Source organism: Centroberyx gerrardi, chromosome 1, assembly GCF_048128805.1.
Source record: "Centroberyx gerrardi isolate f3 chromosome 1, fCenGer3.hap1.cur.20231027, whole genome shotgun sequence".
NCBI classification, from domain to species: domain Eukaryota; kingdom Metazoa; phylum Chordata; class Actinopteri; order Beryciformes; family Berycidae; genus Centroberyx; species Centroberyx gerrardi.
Genome location: NC_135997.1, coordinates 34861022 through 34882702, shown reverse-complemented (window position 1 = coordinate 34882702; position 21681 = coordinate 34861022).

Here is a 21681-nt window from a genome sequence, read left to right as displayed (position 1 = left end):
TAAGATGTATACATGCAACAGCATCCCGGTTTCTTTCGGAGTACTCCAGCTAGCATAATCGGGTTTCTCAAAACCGGGATAAGGGCTTATCCAGGTTTCTGAAATCGGGATATGATGTTTACATGTGCAAACACAAAAACGGGATACTTCAAAAACCCGATCATAACCGGGATACTCAAGTCCATGTAAACGCAGTCAATAGGTGTCGGTAGCTTTTCGCTGGCTAACGTTACTTGGATAGCTGCTGTAATGTTATTCCATGAAGTGAATAGCGATAGGAAACAAATCCACACCAGACATTATGTAGTTATTACGTTCAAATACATCAAATTGATGTGAAGACGCAAAAGAAGAACTCCTCTTCAGGGGATACAAATATAGTCACGACACCGGCAAACATATGGTTATGTCCCATGCTGTCTACCATTTGGACATATGACTGTCGTAATTTATGCCAGTGTTATTCAGCTATAACGCTAGCTCAACAGTTTTAGAACTGTGGCTGAAATACTCAAACATTGCATCTCATGGAGGCCTGCTGGTCATTCCCCCTGTACATAACATCTTACCTCTTTTAGAGTTGACACCTTTGTTTGTCCTGTACATTAGTTTGTACAGTACTCACATCTACTCTAAATTGTCTGTGCTAAATAATAAACATATAATATAGATAAACGCCATTGTCAGTGTAATGTTCCTATAAAGCTTGCAAAATTCAATAAGTTACCCTTTCTCATTCCCTAGGTTATCAGAAGAATGAAGCAGCTTCAGGATCCACCTACATGCATGTGGATCATCCTGGTCTGCAGCCTGTATGTTTGAATGTGTTCTCAGTACAGAATGCAATGAACATTTATAAAGCAGACTATGGGCCCTTACAGCTTAGAGGTATAGAGCAGTAAGTTTCTTTTATGCATTCTGTGCATGAATTGATTTGAAGATGTGACTTTGGATAATACTTTACATGACAATAAATTTGAGTAAAATAACTGTGTTGTTATACTTTATTACACATCCATGTAGAAAAAACTTCAGCACACCTAAAAGTCTTTTAGTGACAGGGGCATAGGACAAAAGTTACTGAATAAGTAATATAATCCCATACACTGTCTACACTTGCATGGTGCTTTATTACATTTCAGTCATTGAAATGTAATAAAGCACCATATAAGTGTAGACACTGTGTGTGGGATTATATAAGTTTTTCCCTTTACACACCCATGTAAATTAAATGTGAAACCAATAAGTAACCACAACACTGACTGTTCATACAGAATACAATTATTTTATTTTAGAAAAGGCATAAAAAAGGCACATGTAAAAACATAACACTGCTTATGCAGGACCATAATGGGGTGCTGTTATGTTACAAAATCTACATCTGTGAGTGTACACAGGGGAGTGTTCCACTGTAGCAGTTACTGCAGTGTAGTAAAGTAGTACAGTATCAATGACCAAAATGATTTATAATTTGATGTTTTTAGTTATCTGTTATGTATTCGTGGAAAACACCCAACTACAACCTGACCTCATGCCAGATAACCAAAACAACAAAAGAAGAGACTAAGTATTCAAATTAAATATATTGACAGTATGTGTACCTTCCTCTCAGTGTCTAGCCTACAGATCCTTTGTCAGCTAGTGCTGGGGCTTTCTAGGTCAGAGTAGTGATACCAGTGTGTGTGGTGCTGTGCATATGCTGTGAGCTCCATGATGCTGCCAGCTGCGTCGGGTTCAGACTGCCTCTTGATTGAACCGAGACACGTGGCTGCAATGACGTCCTCCTTGGCTGGCCTGTCAGACTGGGCGCACAGGTCTTCTGGGATGGGGATCTTCAAAACCTGGCTCACAAGGTGCAGGGTCCTGGAAGACGTGTTCAAAGATGAGGTCCATCAGCTCATCAACGTAATCTGTGGAGTAACAGAAACACAGAAGTCATCAGTTGTTCCATTACAAAATAATATACACTGGCAAGTAGCAAAAATTGCAATTCTGATTCATAAATTATTTTATACTATAGTTTATACTTTGTTATAACATTTGTATATTTATTTAATGACTGTCTGAGATGTGCTGGCCTCAATAGCAATGTTTAATGCAACCAATTATCTCAAATATTTTTTAGGATATTGCATCATGAGTAATACCTACGCCTTACACTGCAATCCAGTAACATTACCCCAAACTACAGCCTCAATAATTGCTATGTAGTTGATTCTAAACAGTCTCAAGAAAAAATAGGACATTACAACCTCGAGAAAGGTAGCGTTTATTGTAGTCTCGTTGTTCAGGTTTTCTAGTTATTTTTTGCCACAACCCCAGCTGATTACAAGACTAGAGTTACCAGACTAGGTGCAAAGACAGAACATGAAATGTTACATCTCATCAGCCAGTAACTTCCTTCCATTCATTTGGCGCTAGAAGTTCGAGTTTTGCCACGTTACAGGTGCGGCTGTCTAGTAAGATGTGTCCACAAAGGGAGCGAGAGGAGCTGGAGCTAACGCTAACGCTAGATTAGCATGCCACTAACGGCACTAACTTAGCCCCTAACCTCGATCATAGTAGGTTTGTCCTTTTGGGACCTGGTTAACTAGACGATTGCTAACTGTTGTCGTTGTGGCCAACAGGCTTCCTCGTATTCACAGGCCCGCATCAAACTCTGTCTCATCGGGACTGGAGCTAAATTGCTAACGTTACCCGATGCTAATCGGACTGAAATACCATAAACTACCGTATCCATTTCTCATTCTCATGCTACGTTAGCGGACACGTTTTGACGGCAAACAGATTTCAGTGTAACACCACTTGTTATAATTTTAAATTCTTACAGACAAATGCATAAAATCCTGTAACTTACCGCAACAGCAACCCACCCCGAGACCTCACATGCACACTCACCTTATGCCATACACTGCCATCCGACGGTGAATTGTTCTTTCACCAACCCCAAAAAGCCTTGCAATGTCACCGATAGACAAACTCGCAAGCAAAAAACTTTCCAGGGCTTCCGCAGGCAGCATATGAGGAGGGCACCCAACTGTCCCAGCATTATTTGTGTGGTATACGGACATGTTCAAGCGATGAGCCACTTCCTCCAAATTATTGAAAACAAAAGGGTCAACCTCTGTGTCCGTGTATGCCGCTAAGTGAAACACACTGTCAGTCAGAGCGTCCACATGAAAAAGTAAATAGTCCTGACTGACAGTATTATTTTCAGCTAGATTAGCTTGGAGAGTGTATTGAAGTCAGGTCATAAAATGATTGGTGGTATGTTTTATCATGCAGGGCAGACAGTCTTTGTGTCTATGTCATCTCCATTTCCCTGTCTCACTCCAGGATATGCTGCCCAATAAAGTAAAGCTGTCTGAAATATGTTCTTTACAAAAATTGGTTAAGGTCGAGCAGGTCATAGACTATTTTTGCTCAATGAGGTCGCCAGATAGTGTACGCCTACTTTTTTGTAAAGTCATGAATTGTTTATATTGTTTATTTATTTATTTTTTATTAACAAACATGAACCTATTTCTACAATCCGTCTTATCTATCAATTCATCCTATGAAATGCAATTTGGTTTTTAAACTGGAATTCAAAATGTTAATACACTCATGGACCCTTTCCCTTTAAATAGCGTATAGAGAAATATGGTCTTAGGTTGTATTCCTTATGGCCACTGAACATGACGAGCATCCTTGGGGAACATCTCTGTACAGCCGGGCCTGCAGTAAACGGTGCTTTTGTGTACAGGTGACACCTGGCGGCTGAAATATGGTACTACAACAGGGGGCAGCGCTGTACCATACCTGCAGGATTGTACGAAGCGTGTGTTTACACTGGGAGGACACTATTATACTGCCTTGCTAATGTGTGTATATTTCCTCCTATATAGGCCATACACCACTGGACACATGCCTACAACTGGGGCTGGCTTTGCTGTGCTGTATGTTATTGAGTTTCCACTAAAAAGTACTGAATATCCCCAAACTTATTATCCTACTTTTCAGAAATAAAAAAATAAATAATAAAATCAAATACAGTGTAAATAACCTGGGCCTATGTGACATTTTATTCTGAGTCAGAGACATTTTATGGATATTACAAATTCTCTGATTCAGACTAACGCTAACATTCACTTAACCCATGAACTCTTCCTCTTCTTCTTCTTCTTCTTCACTTACCCCATTTCTTCTTCTTCTTCTTCTTCTTCTTCTTCTTCTTTTTCTTCACTTACCCCATTTCTTCTTCTTCTTCTTCTTCACTTACCCCATTTCTTCTTCTTCTTCTTCTTCTTCTTCTTCTTCTTCTTCACTTACCCCATTTCATCTTCTTCTTCTTCTTCTTCTTCACTTACCCCATTTCTTCTTCTTTTTCTTCTTCTTCTTCTTCTTCTTCTTCTTCTTCACTTACCCCATTTCTTCTTCACTTACCCCATTTCTTCTTCTTCTTCTTCTTCTTCTTCTTCTTCACTTACCCCATTTCTTCTTCTTCTTCTTCACTTACCCCATTTCTTCTTCTTCTTCTTCTTCTTCTTCTTCTTCTTCACTTACCCCATTTCTTCTTCTTCATTTACCCCATTTCTTCTTCTTCTTCTTCTTCTTCTTCTTCACTTACCCCATTTCTTCTTCTTCTTCTTCTTCTTCTTCACTTACCCCATTTCTTCTTCTTCTTCACTTACCCCATTTCTTCTTCTTCTTCTTCTTCTTCTTCTTCTTCTTCTTCTTCTTCTTCACTTACCCCATTTCTTCTTCACTTACCCCATTTATTCTTCTTCTTCTTCTTCACTTACCCTATTTCTTCTTCTTCTTTTTCTTCTTCTTCACTTGCCCCATTTCTTCTTCTTCTTCTTCTTCTTCTTCTTTTCCTTCTTTTTCTTCAAGGGAGGCATCGCCACTCTAGGCCACCTGAGACAGCCAGCAGGAGGGGGCTGGAAAACCCCTGAGGAACTGGCCCAACAAACTGGGCTATCATCAGTAAGAGAGCTGAGGTCCTGGGGTCATTACCTGAGCGGGTACTGGAGGTGCTCAGCAAACCTCGGGGAGTGTAGCCTTCCAGTTTTCCCTCTCTAACAGTGTCAGCTGAGACGGGGGCAGGGAAGAGAAAGGGAAGCCTCTCTCATTTGCCACTCCGAGCCTGGGGAGTTTTGGGGAGTTAAAGGGGAAGGTCCTTTATGCCGCTATAGTTAAGGTCAGGAACATCAGGGCTCTTCAGGATGTTAAGGAACATCAGTGGCAGGAGGTGGTGGGTGAGCAGAGTATGGCAGGCTTCAGGTGGAGGGTGCTTTATAAGCTCCCCCTTCCTAAGAGGTCGGGGGACCTACAGTGGAGGATCCTGCATGGGGCCCTCGCAACAAACAGCTTTCTGGCGAAGGTGGACTCAAATGTGGGGGGGGGGGCTGTCCTTTTTGTGGTTCATCTGAGACTGTTCAGCATGTGTTTGTACAATGTCACCGTGTGGTACCTGTTCTGAATGTGTTGGATGTACTCTGTAGGAGGTTTGGGGATGTTTTCTCTGTGGGGCGGTTTATTTTGGGACCGATCTATTCTTTTAGGAAGAGGGCTAAATGTGTGTTGCTTAACTTTCTGTTTGGCCAGGCCAAATTGGCCATGTGGCTGACCAGGAGAAACAAGGTGCAGGGGAGCGGGCCCACTGACCCACTCTTAATGTTCAGGGGGATGGTCTCTGCGCGCCTTAGGGCAGAATACGCTTATCACTCTCTGGTTAATGACATTCCTGGTTTCCAGAATGTGTGGTGTCTGGAGGGGGCTGTGTGTACTGTTGGGGAGGCCGTCTATATCATTCTAACTGTAACAGGTTTTTACAGGGGCTGTTTGGGATGGTATGCTGTTTCATGTGGTGTGTGTTGCTGTATGGCTAGGTATTTTTTATTTTTTTTTGCATCATGTTTGTTTTGCTATAAGGTGTGGGGAGGTACACTATGTCATGTGTATTATGTTATGGCAGGATGTCAGTGTAAGTCTGGGGTTTTTCTTGCGGGTGGGGTGGGGGGGGGGGTGTGCGTGTGAGTGACTGGGTAGGTTTTAGGGAGCGAGAGTGTTGGTTGAGTGCGCAGGGTTTTAGAATACTGTGGCTGGTTTTCAGGTGTTTTTTAAGTGAGATGTTTTATTAAAGAACACCAAAAGTCGTCTTCTTCTTCTTCTTCCCCAACTCCGGGCTTCCTGTGACGGAAGCTGTCATCAAGGTACAAGGAGGTCCGTGTGGGTGTGATCGGCTTTTAAAGTGACCAATCATAAGAGGGCCAGTGCCTCCCTTGGTTTCCGTCCCCATACATACACACACATACACCATTCTTTGCCTCTCCCTATGTTTTATTTCTTGCTCGCAGCTGCCTGTACAACTCTTGGTTGTTGAATTTGTGCGCGAGGACTTATATCGTGCGAGTGGCAGTTAATATCTGCTCGTGTGTTACTTCCTTGAGCCGGGTTGTGACATATCTGCTCGTGTGACATAAAATAATTTGCTCGTATGCATGTTTTATCGCGCTCCCAACATATGATATAAATCTGATGCCATACACAGAGCAGCAGCCGGTAGAGCGGGAGGGTCGTCACACCCCCCTCCATAAAAACAGGGTCCCACCGGGAACCCCTGTAACATAAGCAAAAGACAAGTTTACAAAATGCATAGAAATTCTCCAGCCCGCCTGCCCCTGGCCAGCTTCTTCCCCATCCTCAGCAGACCTCGGTACCTAGGCAGCCATTTAAGAGGTAGGTAAGAATAGCACAGGAGACAAAACAGGAACCAGAGACAAAAACATTATAGTTAGGCTTCAAGGGCTGGGACAGCAGGACCGTCACCATGTTGTCCATCTCTTAACATGGTGAATGTTGAGGTTGTACGATTCAAGGACAAAGACAGAATAGCAAAGACTGTACATCAAAGACATACTGACAGATGACCAGACATGATCAATTCACCAACACACTCCCACCCAAAAGAGATGACACTCACACCGTCATCACCTCAGGTGCAGGAGAAGATGTCGGCAACAATGTTCTCTGAACTCACTGCTAGGTTTGTAAGGCTTGACAAGAGGCTGCTCATAGACAGTATACCCTGCTCAACAGATTGGCTGCAACCCCCAGTCCTACTACCTGGGATTGCCAAAAGTGTGCTTTTACCAGACTGCTCCGAAGTAGGACACTCATATCTTCAAATTCACTTCCATATTGGAACCAATGAGAATTAAACCTACTGTCATTGTGGCAAACACAAAAACCACAAAGACATAGCAGCCACCCAAGAAGCTGCACAACCAAGTACAACCCAAGGTAACACACGTGTTACCAAACAAAGCGCAGTGCCGGCCACACCAGCACAATACACAGATACACTTGCACACAAAACCAAAATGCTACAAAGCAAGAGCAGGTAACTTGCACCAAGCCTTCAGGTAACACTAGCAGTATCCAAAGACATCGTAACTCACAATGTTTACCAAGACACAATTTCCCAATCCTCAACGAGCCATACTTAATCACAATACAACCACAACAAGAAGCCTAATTACAAAGAACCCAAAGGGACCAAAACATAGCTACAGTGCACCCTGCAGACATGGTTCAGGCAGCCTACCCAAACAGAGCTTCCCCACTAGCTACCTAACCAGTAACTAGCTACAAACAACCCTAGTCTTCATGTGACTACTTGTGGTGGGTATTTATGCACTAAAACCTGCTGGTGCGAGAAAAGTGATCAGCAAGCCGACAACCCTCTCGAGACCAGGGATATGCTCCCGAGACAACTGCTCCTTCCACGTCACAACACTACCAAAAGGAAACCAGTGAAACCCAAACGGGAAACACTGCTATGCCTAACAGGGGAAAATAACAATAATGCTCCAAAACTTACCAGGCTAGGCTACCCAAACTAGTACTGCTAGTACACCAAGGCCAAACACTTACCTAGGTCCCCACCAACAAACATCTCCAGCACTGGCGGATGCCAGAGATGACTCTCCCCTCACCCAACACCGCAAATATAAATGATACCAGGAAACCAATGAAACAGGAATAACTTACCAGCGGGAAAACAGTAACCAAAACCCTAACACAAACTAGGCCAATCAAACCCCAAATACTTCGGCGTATAACTCCCCAATACAGTACAAATGCAGCATAGCCTCTCACTGACCACGCTACAACTGTGCCGACAAAGTCAAACAAAGCAAACCAAGTGCTAAACAAAGAACAAAAACTTAGGACGAGCCCCCATATGTTACAACCCGGCTCAAGGAAGTAACAAAGGAGGGGAGACATACGCCAAAGTAAAAGTTATAACAATAATTTATTAACTAAAACTAAGGGAAAATAACTAGACAACACAAACTACATCAAACCAAAAGAACAGAACAAAAGTGTGCATAAGTGAGGAGGGAGAGAGACACTGAATGGTCTGAAGGCTTTTAAAGCCCAAGGAGTACACCGGGCCCAGGTCCACTCAATCAGCGCTGACGATCCCGCCTACCAGGCTCCTACAGGACAGACAAGACACACAGAGCAGGAGCCGGTAGAGCGGGAGGGTCGTCACACTACACACTAACATTTATGCCCAAGTGGTTTAAAAAAAGTCATGACAGGCCCTCAAAATACGCCATACTGTAATAGTGTGACATTTGTAGAATAAAGTACACTGTACAGGTCACCTTTCATTGCTACTGCACAAGTTCTATGTCAAAACACTCCTACAGACCTGTACTTTCACAACACACTGATATTTACGCCCAAGTGGTTTAAGAAAAGCCATGGCACAACACACTAACGTTTATACATTTATATATTTATACTAGCAGTTACAATATTTGAGGCGATGAAATTAAATGAAAGCATGAAGGACTACCTCTAGGTCGTGAAAAGAGAGGAAGGACTTGACTTTGGATATGGTTCTTAGCTGGAGGAAGCTGGATCTGACTACTGATCTGTTTATCCAAGAAAAATACCCCAAGATTCTTGGCAAAGGGTCTGACAGAGGGGGCCAACTGGTGAGAGTAGAGTCCGGGGGGGGGGGGGGGGGGGGGGGGGGAGCAGATATTCAAAGTCAAAGTGTTTTTATTGTCATATGTGCAGTATAACACAGGGTTATTCTGAATAATGACATGCTTGTGACTGGCTCATATAGCAACTTTGTAGCATAAAAATTAAACGAAAATAGGAAATATACAACACAAGAAGAACAATGTTACTCAGTGGTAGAAAGGAAATAGCACTAAAAGAACTATGGTGAAGCATACAAGATAATGAATAATAATTATTATTAGTAATAATAATAATGATAATAATATGACTTCTGTTGGAGATGGGATACAGAAGTGCAATTCAAGTAAAATGCAGATGTGCAATCAAGTGAAATTCAAGTATAAGCACAGCAGTAATACAGATAAGGAATAGTGTGCAATGATACATATTAGATATTAGATATTACTAACTGTGATTTGCTCTTGTTGAGTTGGAGGAAGTTGCATGAAATCATACTTGCGCATGATTTGACCAAGACGAAGCATATGTAGAGAGAAAAGGATGGGCCCCAAAATAGACCCCTGGGGGACCCCACAGGGGATATTAGCTGAGGAGGAGGTAAAATTGCCTATCTTTAAAATGTTCTGTTTGTAAGACAAGAGGAAAACCAATCTAGGGCTGTGCCATTAATACCGAGCATATTCTGAAGGTGGTTAATCAAAATGACATGGTCCACTGTGTCTAAGACCAATAAAATGGCACAGTCACCTGAGTCCACAGACAGCAGTATGTCATTTAGCAGTTTAAGTAGGGCAGCTTCTGTGCTATGCAGTGCTCTGAAACTGGATTGGAATTAATTCAGGATGTTATTAAGATTCAAGTGGGAATGCAATTGAGAGAGTACAATCTTTTCAAGGACTTTAGAGAAGAATGGGAGTTTGGAGATGGGACAAAAATTGTTTGGAACTGTGGGGTCAAGGTTGGGCTTTTTAAGGAGTGGATGCACCATTGCATATTTAAAGGAATAGTTCTGTATTTTCAACCCTGGGCCCAAATAACATGTTTTCCGTCATGATCCCTGTTAGTAGAAACTATGGCCCTCCCATGATTTTTCTTAAACTACTTAAATGTTAGTGTAGTGAAAGTACAGGTCTGCAGGAGTGTTTTGACATAGAATTTGTGAAGTAGCAATGAAAGGTGACCTGTGCAGTGTTTACAATGAACCAAGAGCGCCCCCTCGTGGACAGAATAAAGCACTGTCAAATTATAGCATTAGAAACATCACAAGCCATAAACATTACACCAGCCACAGTGCATATTACAATAGCTCCACCAAAACATGAAAAGAGCACTGCACAGCATATAATAATAAATGTGTCTTACCTTCATGTAGTTAGCAAGCTACGTAGGAGTTTGCTTTTCTCTGCTACCCTGTCAATCACATCGTCGGAGTCCATCTTCATTAGGATCTCTTTTTCAGTTGCCATCAGCATGAAGGCCTCCAAATTGTCCTGTGACAGTCTGCTCCTGAGACGATGCTTGATGAACTTCAACGTGGAGAAACTTCTTTCACATGCCACTTGTGTGCAGGAGAGGGTCAACAAAAATGTGTAGGCCAACCCTATTGTGTGGTATGCATGAGTGAACAAGTTCAACTGCTGCAGGAGGAAATAGCAGCACAATGCACAGTTCTTGCAGGTTGTGCATCTTTTGCTCACCAGATCAATTTCTTCTTGATCCATCTGACTGTCCTCTTCCTCGGAGGTAACAGACAGTGACAGTCTGATTGTGTATTCATTCAGTGGAGACTTTTTCAGAGTGTCCCAGTGTGTGGCGAGGTTTGACAACTCAGACTGTAAATTCTCAACAGTTGCATCTTCATCAAATGTAAGTAGGCATTTACTTATGTCCTGAAGTGCATTTGGGGGTAGTCCATTGGCTTTTATTGTTGGAAAATTACAAGGATCTAGACATGCTAAGTCAGCATAAAGTTTCCCGTGCTGCAGGAAGCGGCGATGCATACACTCAGAGGCTGTATCGAGAATGACGTTGTGGACATGGACCCTATAGGCCGTCAATGAGTCTGTAGCTGTGTCCTCTGCATCAGCAGACTCCCCTGGCATTGTTTTTCTTTTCTTGATGCGTTTTGGTGGCAGTGCGGCCTGCACTTGCATTTCAGATTCCTCACTTTGCCCATTTCACAAAATTGTCTGCGGCTTCTTTTACTGTGTCAAAGTCTAAACCATCCGATGGGCAGCCAAGAGATCCATCGCGCTGGTTTGGAGGTACTTTGACAATGGCGACGTCAGTGTGAAAAGGAACACCTGCGCAGTCAAAACTGTCTCGTATTTAAGAAGTGACTCCATGAAGGTGTGTGCTTTTACACGCACAGCTGGTTTAAACTGTGGATTATCCTGAATCTTGGACAATGTTGCAACTAGGTCCACATACAAAGCATTGTCTGGCTGGGCGAATGATCCAAAGATCTTCTTCAGTGCAGCATCCTTCGAAGACCATCTTGTTTCGCCAATCAGTGAAATCCTTCGGTGATGGGGGTCCTGACTGACACCTTCCCAAACCTTCATTCGCTGATATGAGTCACGAAGAAACACTGCAATGTCGTTAACCAACCCAAATAATGATGCTGCTGCTATCACTACACCTGTGGTTTCAGACATAACCAGGTTCCGTACATGGGCATAGCACCACACATGAACTTGGCTTGAGGCTTCCTTCGACAGCAGGGCAGAGAACCCCCTGTATTGGCCTTGCATATTTGCGGCCCCATCTGTTGAGTTTCTGATGCAGTTCTTCACATCAATTTTGCAAGAGGCCAAAGTCTGTTTAAGCAGTTTAAGAAAGTCCTCCCCTGCTGATGATTTGCATTCAACAACTGCCAGTAGCTTCTCGTGAATGCTGTCTGTTACATAGCGGACTACAACACTGCACTGATCTTTTGATGTGACATCTTATGTCGTATCGATTTGTACTGAATACATTCCAGCCTGGATGACATCGGTAGTAACACTTTCTTTGATTAGTTGCTGGATAGACTCCACAACCGAATTCACAGTTGTTTTGGACATTAATGTCACTAATGAACCTCTTCCCTTGCCTGACTTGCTTTTCTCAATGCACTCTTATACATGCTGCTGTAAACAACTGTCGTATTTACTGAGAAGCAAAAGTATCTCCAGAAAGTTCCCATGATCAACCGACATGTCAGTTAATGAGTGCACGGCCTCAGATTTATTTCCCCAATAACTAAGTGCACGTTTACCTATCAGTTTTACCACGTTTACCACACGCTCTAGAACTTGCCGCCTCTTGCGCACTTGTTCTCGACAGCCTGACATTTGATTTGATTCCAGCAAAGTTGCGATGTCTGCCTGACTTACCCATGAAAAGTATGCCTTTACGCATTCCATATGAGTAACAGTTTTTTCATGCTCGTTTAGCCTCTGATGTATGTGCCTCCAATCATTACATCTGTCAATGAAGGGATTTGTCTCAGTCTTTTTGGAAAATGCCAGGCACACAGCACAAAATAAAGAATGGTTCTCAGCACGATAGCTGACCCATTTACGTTGTGATCCATCTTTGCGTTTAAATGCTTTCTTGACTGGTTCGTCAGCCGACTGATGTGGGTGAAACTTGAAAAACAATTCAAGTGTGTTGGAATTTGGGTGTCTGAAAAAATCGTATTGAGCATCCACCTCTGTAGCCACGCTTGCACCGGCTCCGCTTCCCCCTCCTGCCTCAGTTGCCTCCGGTAATCCACTTTCCAAGGCATTTTGTTTGTCATCTGTTCCTGCCACATGTCCAGTGTCCAAGTCTGATTCGTCTGCCTCTTCCTCTTGTTTGTCTCCCTCTTCCTCTAGGTTGTCTCCCTCGTCTGCCTCTGCCACAAGTTCAATGTCCGCGTCGTCGTCGCCCAAGCTAAAGTTAGTGCTGCTAGCTGAAGCAGTACTGCTAGCAACACCTGCAGAGGCCCCGGCAGCGGACTGTTTCGAAAATAAATCAGTTATTTTCGCACATTTTTCATCCTCAGCCAGCAGAGCTTTTTTTGTTTTTTCTCTCCTTTTCTCTGCCCCACCTTTGGTAGTTTGGTGCCCCAATTCATTTTCGTTTAGCCTAGCGTAATTTTTCTACCATGTTCGGTCTATCATACCCATTATCCCTTGTCCCTTGTAGCTAACGTTGCGTTGCGTAGCAACGAGTTGATCGCGAGAAAATGTGTGTGTATTTATTAAAAAGTACAAATATATGAGGGCCAATATAAAATGTTTTGGGCCACTGAAATAAGTTTTTTTCAATGAAAATCATCAAAGACAAAATTATTTCGTTTTTCCTTTTTTCTTTTCTTTTTTAGATCAACGTGATAATCCATTCTGAGTGGCCCAAGCGGCCCATAGTCTCGCGGCCCTTCTGGCATTTGCCCACCTTGCCAGATGGCCAGTCCATCACTGGTCTTGTCTGTCCTGTAGGAGCCTGGTAGGCGGGATCGTCAGCGCTGATTGAGTGGACCTGGGCCCGGTGTACTCCTTGGGCTTTAAAAGCCTTCAGACCATTCAGTGTCTCTCTCCCTCCTCACTTATGCACACTTTTGTTCTGTTGTCTAGTTATTTTCCCTTAGTTTTAGTTAATAAATCATTGTTTTAACTTTTACTTTGGCGTATGTCTCCCCTCATTGTTACTTCCTTGAGCCGGGTTGTAACAGTAGTGAAAGTACAGGTCTGTAGGAGTGTTTTGACACGTATCTTGTGCAGTAGCAATGAAAGGTGACCTGTGCAGTGTCCAATCTAGTGTTCTGTATGTCTTCTGCACAGTGTAATAGCCTATGCAGCCTTTATAGTAAATGGCAAATAATGTGACATTTTTCATTATTATTATGACATCAAATGTTAATCTGGGTCCTCATTTATTGGATTTGACGATTGAATACAAATGATGATCTAAATAAATTGTGTGTAATTTTAGCTGGTAAACATTGTATCAACGGATGTGCCAAAGCTTGCCACCTCATCCTTAACAGAAGATGTTCATTCATGAGTGTCTAATGCAATACTAAGATTGTTTTATAATGTGACCTCTATTCTGTGTGTGTGTATTTATGTATCTGCACTAATGTATGTACATATGTTTGTATATATGTGTTTGCATTTTTTTTTTTATTGGGGTAATATGTTGCTCTGTTTGATCTGTATGTTGAGGAGTGGCACATAAATAAACATTATTGATCTATCTATCTATCTACAAATTAACTGGTTTAAATTTCTGCACGTTTAAAATCTTGCGCTTTTATTTTGAAGGCTAAACGCCCAAACAGGAAGTCTAGTTTTCCGGTTATTCTGGCCAGCTTAACGCAGCTCTAGGGGCTTTTCCAACATCAAGGTCCGTTTCCTAGAAATGGCCTGATTCCTTTAAATAGCCTGGTGCAAATCAGGATACTCAAAGAAAGTGAAAGTGGTTAAACAGAGATATATATAGGCTGTCTCCTGCTTTTAACAGAGAGCATTTCACATGGTAGAAGATGCGAGATAGTAAGTATACATCATTTTTTTATTTAGTTTTAAAACCATAAATATTTTTTTTAAAATGTTAAATACTTCTTAATCAAATTAATGGCTAACCATTGGCTCTATGTTTCCATACAACTGTTTTTATGCGCATTTTGTAGTTTAGAATAAGAAAAAGCTTGATAGGAATGGCAAATATCCAATAAAAATCCCAAAATGTTCCTAAAAGTTGAGTTGGATAAACTTTTTATTTGATAAATTACAATGGAAACGCATTTGCCAAATAAAAAGTTAAATGGGAATAGAATTGAGTATACTGTAGATATAGAACTGAACTTCTCTGATTGGCTCACACTGATTCTGGGAGGAGTCTATAAGTAGGTCATGGTACAGTGAGTCTTGTGGTGCTGAGGATGGTCTGATGACCGAAACGTTCACCTTTTGTTTGTTCACTGCACTTTTGCCACTTTCTTGTTGGGGGGAGGGGGGTCCGGCCGAAGTATGGAAGTATGACGTAGGCCTAGCCGACGTTTTATTCGCTGAACAGATGTAAACGTACCTTAATTCGCACGCTTTTTATATTCAAACTCAACATTTCTTCAAAGTGACAGAGATACAATCCAAGTTGGTTTTTTTTCGCTTTGGAGAATGGCAGGTTGATTGTACGTGACTTTATGACAGGTCTGGACCACTCGTTAATTTTGTTCGTACCTAAGAGAAAATTCTAAATACGAGAAAATTGGTGAATGCAGCAAGAGAAGCACGCGCGCAATGCAGTGTGCGCGTGCGTGTGGTGTGTGCGTTACTGCGTGCGCTGTTGGTTTGTGTGTGTCTGCGGAGGGGCGGAGGGAAGGGGGGGAGTTGTGTGCGTGTGGTGTGTGCGTTACTGCGTGCGCTGTTGGTTTGTGTGTGTCTGCGGAGGGGCGGAGGGAAGGGGGGGAGTTGTGTGTGTGTGTGTTTCTGTGTGTGCTGTTCTGTGTGCCGGCAACGGCCACGTGGAGGCTTTTGGTCACGTGGGTGTGGGGTGAGTGTGTCTGTGTGTCAGTGAAAGTGGTGTGAGAGAAAGGATGGGAGGAAGTTTAGGTGTCTGTGTGTCAGTGAAAGTGTAACTTTTATAATTTATAATTTAACATTTGCCACCGACTCTGTCCGTTTGTCATCGGATGTGTTTGTTATAATGACTTGTTTCGATAATGTGTATCCTATGTATGCATTGGTGTCTGTCAGACTGCCCGTTTGGTCCATGTGGGAGGGGGGGGTGTCAGTCGAGGGTGTGGGAGAGAAAGGAGGGTGTCTGTGTGTTGCTGTCCTGTCATCATAAACCCTGTTTCGGATTATGTGTCTCGACATGTTTCCAACAGGTTCCAAATAAAAAATACAAAAATCCGCGCGGTATTCCGCGGGGGTCACAATTACAACAGTAACAATAACATGATGTTTTGAAATAGGAGTCCATTAGAAATTGTGGGGTTAAGGAGACGTAGCTCATTCTATCTCCTACACAAGCCATTAGCCCCCGAGAGATGTGTAGTTGGGGCCGCCTAACTACTGTCTGGCTATCACTGTTTGGGGGTATTTAACGGGGGGGTGTAATGATGGAGCAATCGGGGACTAAAATCTCAATATCATAGAGTTTCTTCCCTCACCCCCCAAGAGGATGGTGTTGTTGAGGGCGGCTATATGTCTGGCTATCCTAACACGTCTTACTCCGGTTCTGACAGTGGATCCGGTACCCAGGTGTTTACAATCAAGTGTGACTTCCAGGGAACTGAAGGATGATAGACATATCGACGCCGTTTCTCCTTCCTATATACCGTTTTATTTTTAAAATCTGCGGTCTTTTAATGTTAGTAATCTAACCTTATTGTAATGTTTTAGGTAACAGTTTACCGTCTAGGATTTCTTACGCCACACGGTTAGGTTGAATTAACAGTTTATGGCAGATTATTAACAGTTTATGGTATCTAAATTGTAGTCTATCCTATACTTGGAGATCCTATACTTGGAGACTATTGGGATATACGTATTAGACACATTAGGAGACGAAAACAGGAGCGTTTTCACACAACCCAGCAGGGGTTCTATCAGCTGTCTTCTTACAAATGGGTGGGGTAAACAAGAGAGGGGGAGATGCATCAAAAGAATAATAAAAAAGGGGTGTATTCCCGGTCAAGGCCTATATATACTTGGTCCCTACAGACATTAAGCGTTGTATTTAGCTGTCAGATATCCACTGTCAGACGAGCCTGCTGATCTACTAGACCTACAGACCACGATCCCAGATCTACTAGATCCTGCTACACTTTGGGAACCTGCAAAACCGAAATCTTTTATTTTTTATCATGGCATCCGTATCTGGTAAGTCTCTGAGATCTTTCTTATTTCAAAGTATCTTTAAATATTATTTAAGAGTATTATGTATATTATTTTAAATCCAACAAGGTTTGTTAAAACAGGTGTAAACAACATTCGGCGATCCTGCGGAGAGGAGAAATCCGGGGTTGTGAGAAGAACTCAAGAGAGATTCTGCAGAAGGTAAATATTTGTAATATTAGCCTACAATATTTTTAATATTAAATAGACTACTGCTGCGGGCGTGTGTCTAAATAGTAACCTAATAATAATAATAATATCGTTGTAGCAAACTGCAACGTCATTCCAGACACCCCCAAGAGGCCTTCTCTGAAGAGATATTTGCCCAAAAAAAATTCCCCCACCAAAAAGACTCCGAATTACGGTTAGTCTCTTATTTAGACTAATTTCTCCTTATTACTACACACCCTACACACCCTGTTGATTTCAGGGTTTTGATTTGATTATGTGTTTTTATTTTGTTTAAGATACCACTCTGAACAACATCGATGAGCTGACAAAGTTTATATTGGCTTCAAACACCAAGAATAGACGACCTCTCTTTCGCAGTAAAAGATTGAACTTTGAACCTGGTGAGATTCTCTTGTTTTTAAATAGACAACAAACAGGGGACTTCGACGTGTAGGCAATTAAGAAATCTTATACATAATTTTCTGTTTCAGCAGCCTGTGACGAAACTCCGGGCGCAAAACGACCTGCGGCTCAGACTTCCGCAGGACCAAGAAAACACAGGAACCAGGAAGAAACTATTTGCTTATTGTCAGATTCAGAATGGACAGATGCACAAATTCTGCCTGGTGAGATGCTAATGTTTTAAATAAGACAAATTTTGCTAAACTGGTTTATTTAAAATTCTTATACAGCGATATTTATTTTCGATTTCAGTATCCGGTGACGAGAATCCACAGACAATCACAGATCCAGAACCCCCAGCCGCAATTGCAGAACCAACCCGTGAAGAAGCTGTTCATCTGTCTTCAGAACCGGAGAGGTGGTCTGAAGCGCAAATCCAGTGTTGGGATGACAACGAATTTCCCCAGGAAGAAGGGCAGCGAGTAGGATCATCCCGTACATCCTTCCGGGGCAAGGGCAGCGAGTTAAATGCCGGAAACAGCTACAACGCAGAAACCTTTTTAAACACGATTGAACAGGTAATGCAAAGCAATGACAGAATGTTGTCAGCCAAAGGGCTTGAGTTTGCGGTCACTATAGCCCTCAATAAACGTGGAGGCAGCGGCGCTTGGCCTAAGTTAGGGAGCATCCCATACGATCAGATTATTCAAAAGAAAAAGGCTTGTTTATACGTCCCAACAAACACAGACAATAATCTATGTTTTTCTATGTGTATAGCTCACTTTATGAACCCTCATCAGACAGAATCTGAAACTTTAGAACAGGCACGTCAAATCCACGCGGAGATAGGGTTTGATTTGAACCACAAAGTCTCTCTGTCTGATGTATCAAAATTTGAACAACACATGGGTACAGCCCCACCCTAACACCTTATGGCTTTATCTTCACGACGAACATTATTACGCCATACAAAGCAAAACCGGATTTTTCGCAAGTTCCTATGTTTGCGATTACTGCTACAAAGGCTATAAAACCAAGGCCTATCACAAGTGTAAATATTTTTGCAACATCTGCTTCTCTGACGACTGTCACAAAAATCGAGATTCAAAAAACATACGCTGTCCAGACTGTTTGCGCTTCTGTAGGTCGACGTATTGTTTTGACAAACACAAAAGTATTGTAAATACGACCCAGCGCGGGGGAAAATTCAGACCGTGCGATCGCACCAAATACTGTGCCGACTGCGGTCGTGTGTACGCTGTAAGTAACAAACCAAATGCTGTAGGCCATAAATGCCAGAAGGGAAAATGCGGCCATTGCGGAGATGTGTTAAGTTCTGACATAGAACATCAGTGTTTTATTCAGCCTGCAAAGGGTTCAAAACCGCAGACTAAATACATCTTTTATGACTTTGAAACACGATCGGATGAAAACAGGCACGTGGCAAATTTTGTCTGTGCCATTGATTTTCAAGGCAAAAAATGGTGGGCGGCTGGTCCGACATGCGTCGAACTCTTTGTCCAAAAATGTAGACAGCCAAAATACAAAAATTACACCTTCATAGCCCACAATGCGTCAGGATTTGATAACTACATCATGCTTGACTATTTTACAAAACAAGGTACCACACCCAGACTGACAATGCGCGGTAGCAGAGTTTTGCTGATGTATGATGTAGCGTACAAACAGAGATGGATTGACTCATACAGTTTTTTACCAATGCGTCTGTCTAAGACTCCCGCGGCATTAGGTTTTGAAGATGCAAAAAAGGGGTACTTTCCACACTTTTTCAACACCCTTGAGAACCACAATTATGTAGGAGTGTACCCTGAACCGCGCTTCTATGGCTATGACAACATGTCAGATAAAGAAAGATCTGATTTCATGCAGTGGTACACTACCGTGTGTCACGAGGTGTTTGATTTCCAATTCGAACTGCGTAAATATCGAATAAATGACGTCGTAGTATTGCACAAAGCATGTGCAATTTACCGCGAAGCGTTTATAGAATGTACACAGCTAGATCCTTTTAACTACACCACTCTAGCCTCCTGCTGCATGGCCGTGTTTAAAACACACTTCCTCCCGGAAAACACAGTGGCACTGACACACGACGGTGCCTACATCGACCAACACAAGACATACTCCAACGCATCTATTCAGTGGCTTGAATTTGTTGCGGACAAAAACAACACCGAAATTCATCACGCGTTAAATCATGGCGAGGAACAGTTTGGGCCATATTACGTAGATGGCTTTTGTGAACATGACAATCACCGCACAGCTTACGAGTTTGCAGGATGTTTTTGGCACGGGTGTCCAAAGTGCTACAACCCAAGCCATAAAAACGCGGTCAACGGTATTGCTTTTGGTGTTTTGTACAGACAGTTAATGTAAAAAATACAGGCGCTTAGACTAACGTACAAACTAAATGTGACAACGATTTGGGAATGTGAATGGGAGTCGTCCAAAAAAACAGATCCTGAAGTGCAGGGTTTTTTGAAAAATTATGATGCTCCTGAAAGACTTGACCCCAGAAAGGCATTGTTTGGCGGACGTACTAATGCATACCAGCTGTACTACAAAGCGGCAGAGGACGAAAAAATTCATTATTATGACTTTACCTCCTTGTACCCTACAGTACAGTCCCGCAAAAGTTACGCGATTGGACACCCCAAAATTATCTTTCGCGATTTCAAACCTGTTGAAAACTATTTCGGATTGATAAAATGCACTGTGCAACCTCCTCGTGGTTTGTACCACCCAGTACTCCCATTCAGATGTAACAACAAACTAATGTTTCCCCTGTGTAGGACATCAGACCGGGGACTGTAACCACAACAATTCTGAGAGGGCTCTCTCAGGAGTGTGGGTCAGTTTTGAGCTACAAAAGGCCATTGAAAAAGGGTACGTAGTTGATAAAATTGACGAGGTGTGGCATTTTCCCCAAAAAAGCGACTCTCTGTTTAAGGAGTATGTAAAAACCTTTTTACAACGAAAACAGGAGGCTTCCGGGTACCCCAGCTATGCAAAAGATGACGAGTCAAAGGCTAAATACATTAAAGAATACCATGAAAAAGAGGGTATCCAGTTAAATCCAGAGAAAATAGTTGTCAACAAAGCCGTGCGAAGCATCAACAAACTGCTGCTTAATTCTTTGTGGGGTCGTTTTTCAATGCGTGAAAATCTACCCACATGCGAATTAGTAACAGATCCTGAACAATTTGCCTGTTACATGTTTGGAGATCAATATGATGTTAGACAGTTTGCATTTGTGTCTGATCATGTAGCGATTGTTCAATGGCGATATGCAAACGCACAGGCAGCTAAAACCAAAGACATAAACATCTTTATCGGGGCCATGACAACTGCATACGCTCGACTCATGTTGTACGATTTAATGGACAAACTAGGGGAGAGATGTATCTATTCCGATACAGACAGTGTGGTGTTTGTGGCCAAGGAAGGAGACTGGGTTCCAGAGTTGGGTCCTTTTTTAGGTGACCTAACTGATGAGATTAATGGGAATGCTGTGTCAGGCGGTCCAAAATGTTACGCGTATCAGACACTGCACAACAAAACCCAGTTGAAATGCAAGGGTATCACTCTAAATGCCCGAAATGCCTCTGTTGTCAGGCATGACACCCTTGTAGGTCCAGTTAAACAGTTTGTGTCCCATGACGATCATGATGAAAGAACTCAAAATATAATGACAAAAACAGACACGATCGTAAGAAATAAAAAGACCTTTCAGCTTAAAAACACTTCAATTGAAAAACGACTACAGGTGGTGTACACGAAGCGTAGGGTGTTACCAGATTTTACAACATTGCCTTATGGTTTCTGAAATGGCTGTTAAAGAAACTACCGAATTTGATTTTAGACGACAACATCCTTTTAGTCTAATTGTATCAGGCCCGTCAAACAGCGGAAAGACTTTTTTTGTAAAAATGTTAATTGAAAATGCAGACAAACTCATGTCTAAAAACATTGAAAACATTGTTTATATTTATTCATGTTGGCAACCGTTATATGATGACTTGTGAATTTTGTTGAGCCTGTTTCTCTATGTGATGAATCTTTGCTACCTGTACATAAAAACAACCTGTTAATTATTGATGATTTGATGAATGATGCTAGCAATAATGTTGAAGTGCAAAATGTGTTTACAAAGTATGTGCATCATAGGAATTTGAGCTGTGTTTATTTAGTACAGAATTTGTTTTTTCAAGGGAAAGTTAGCAGA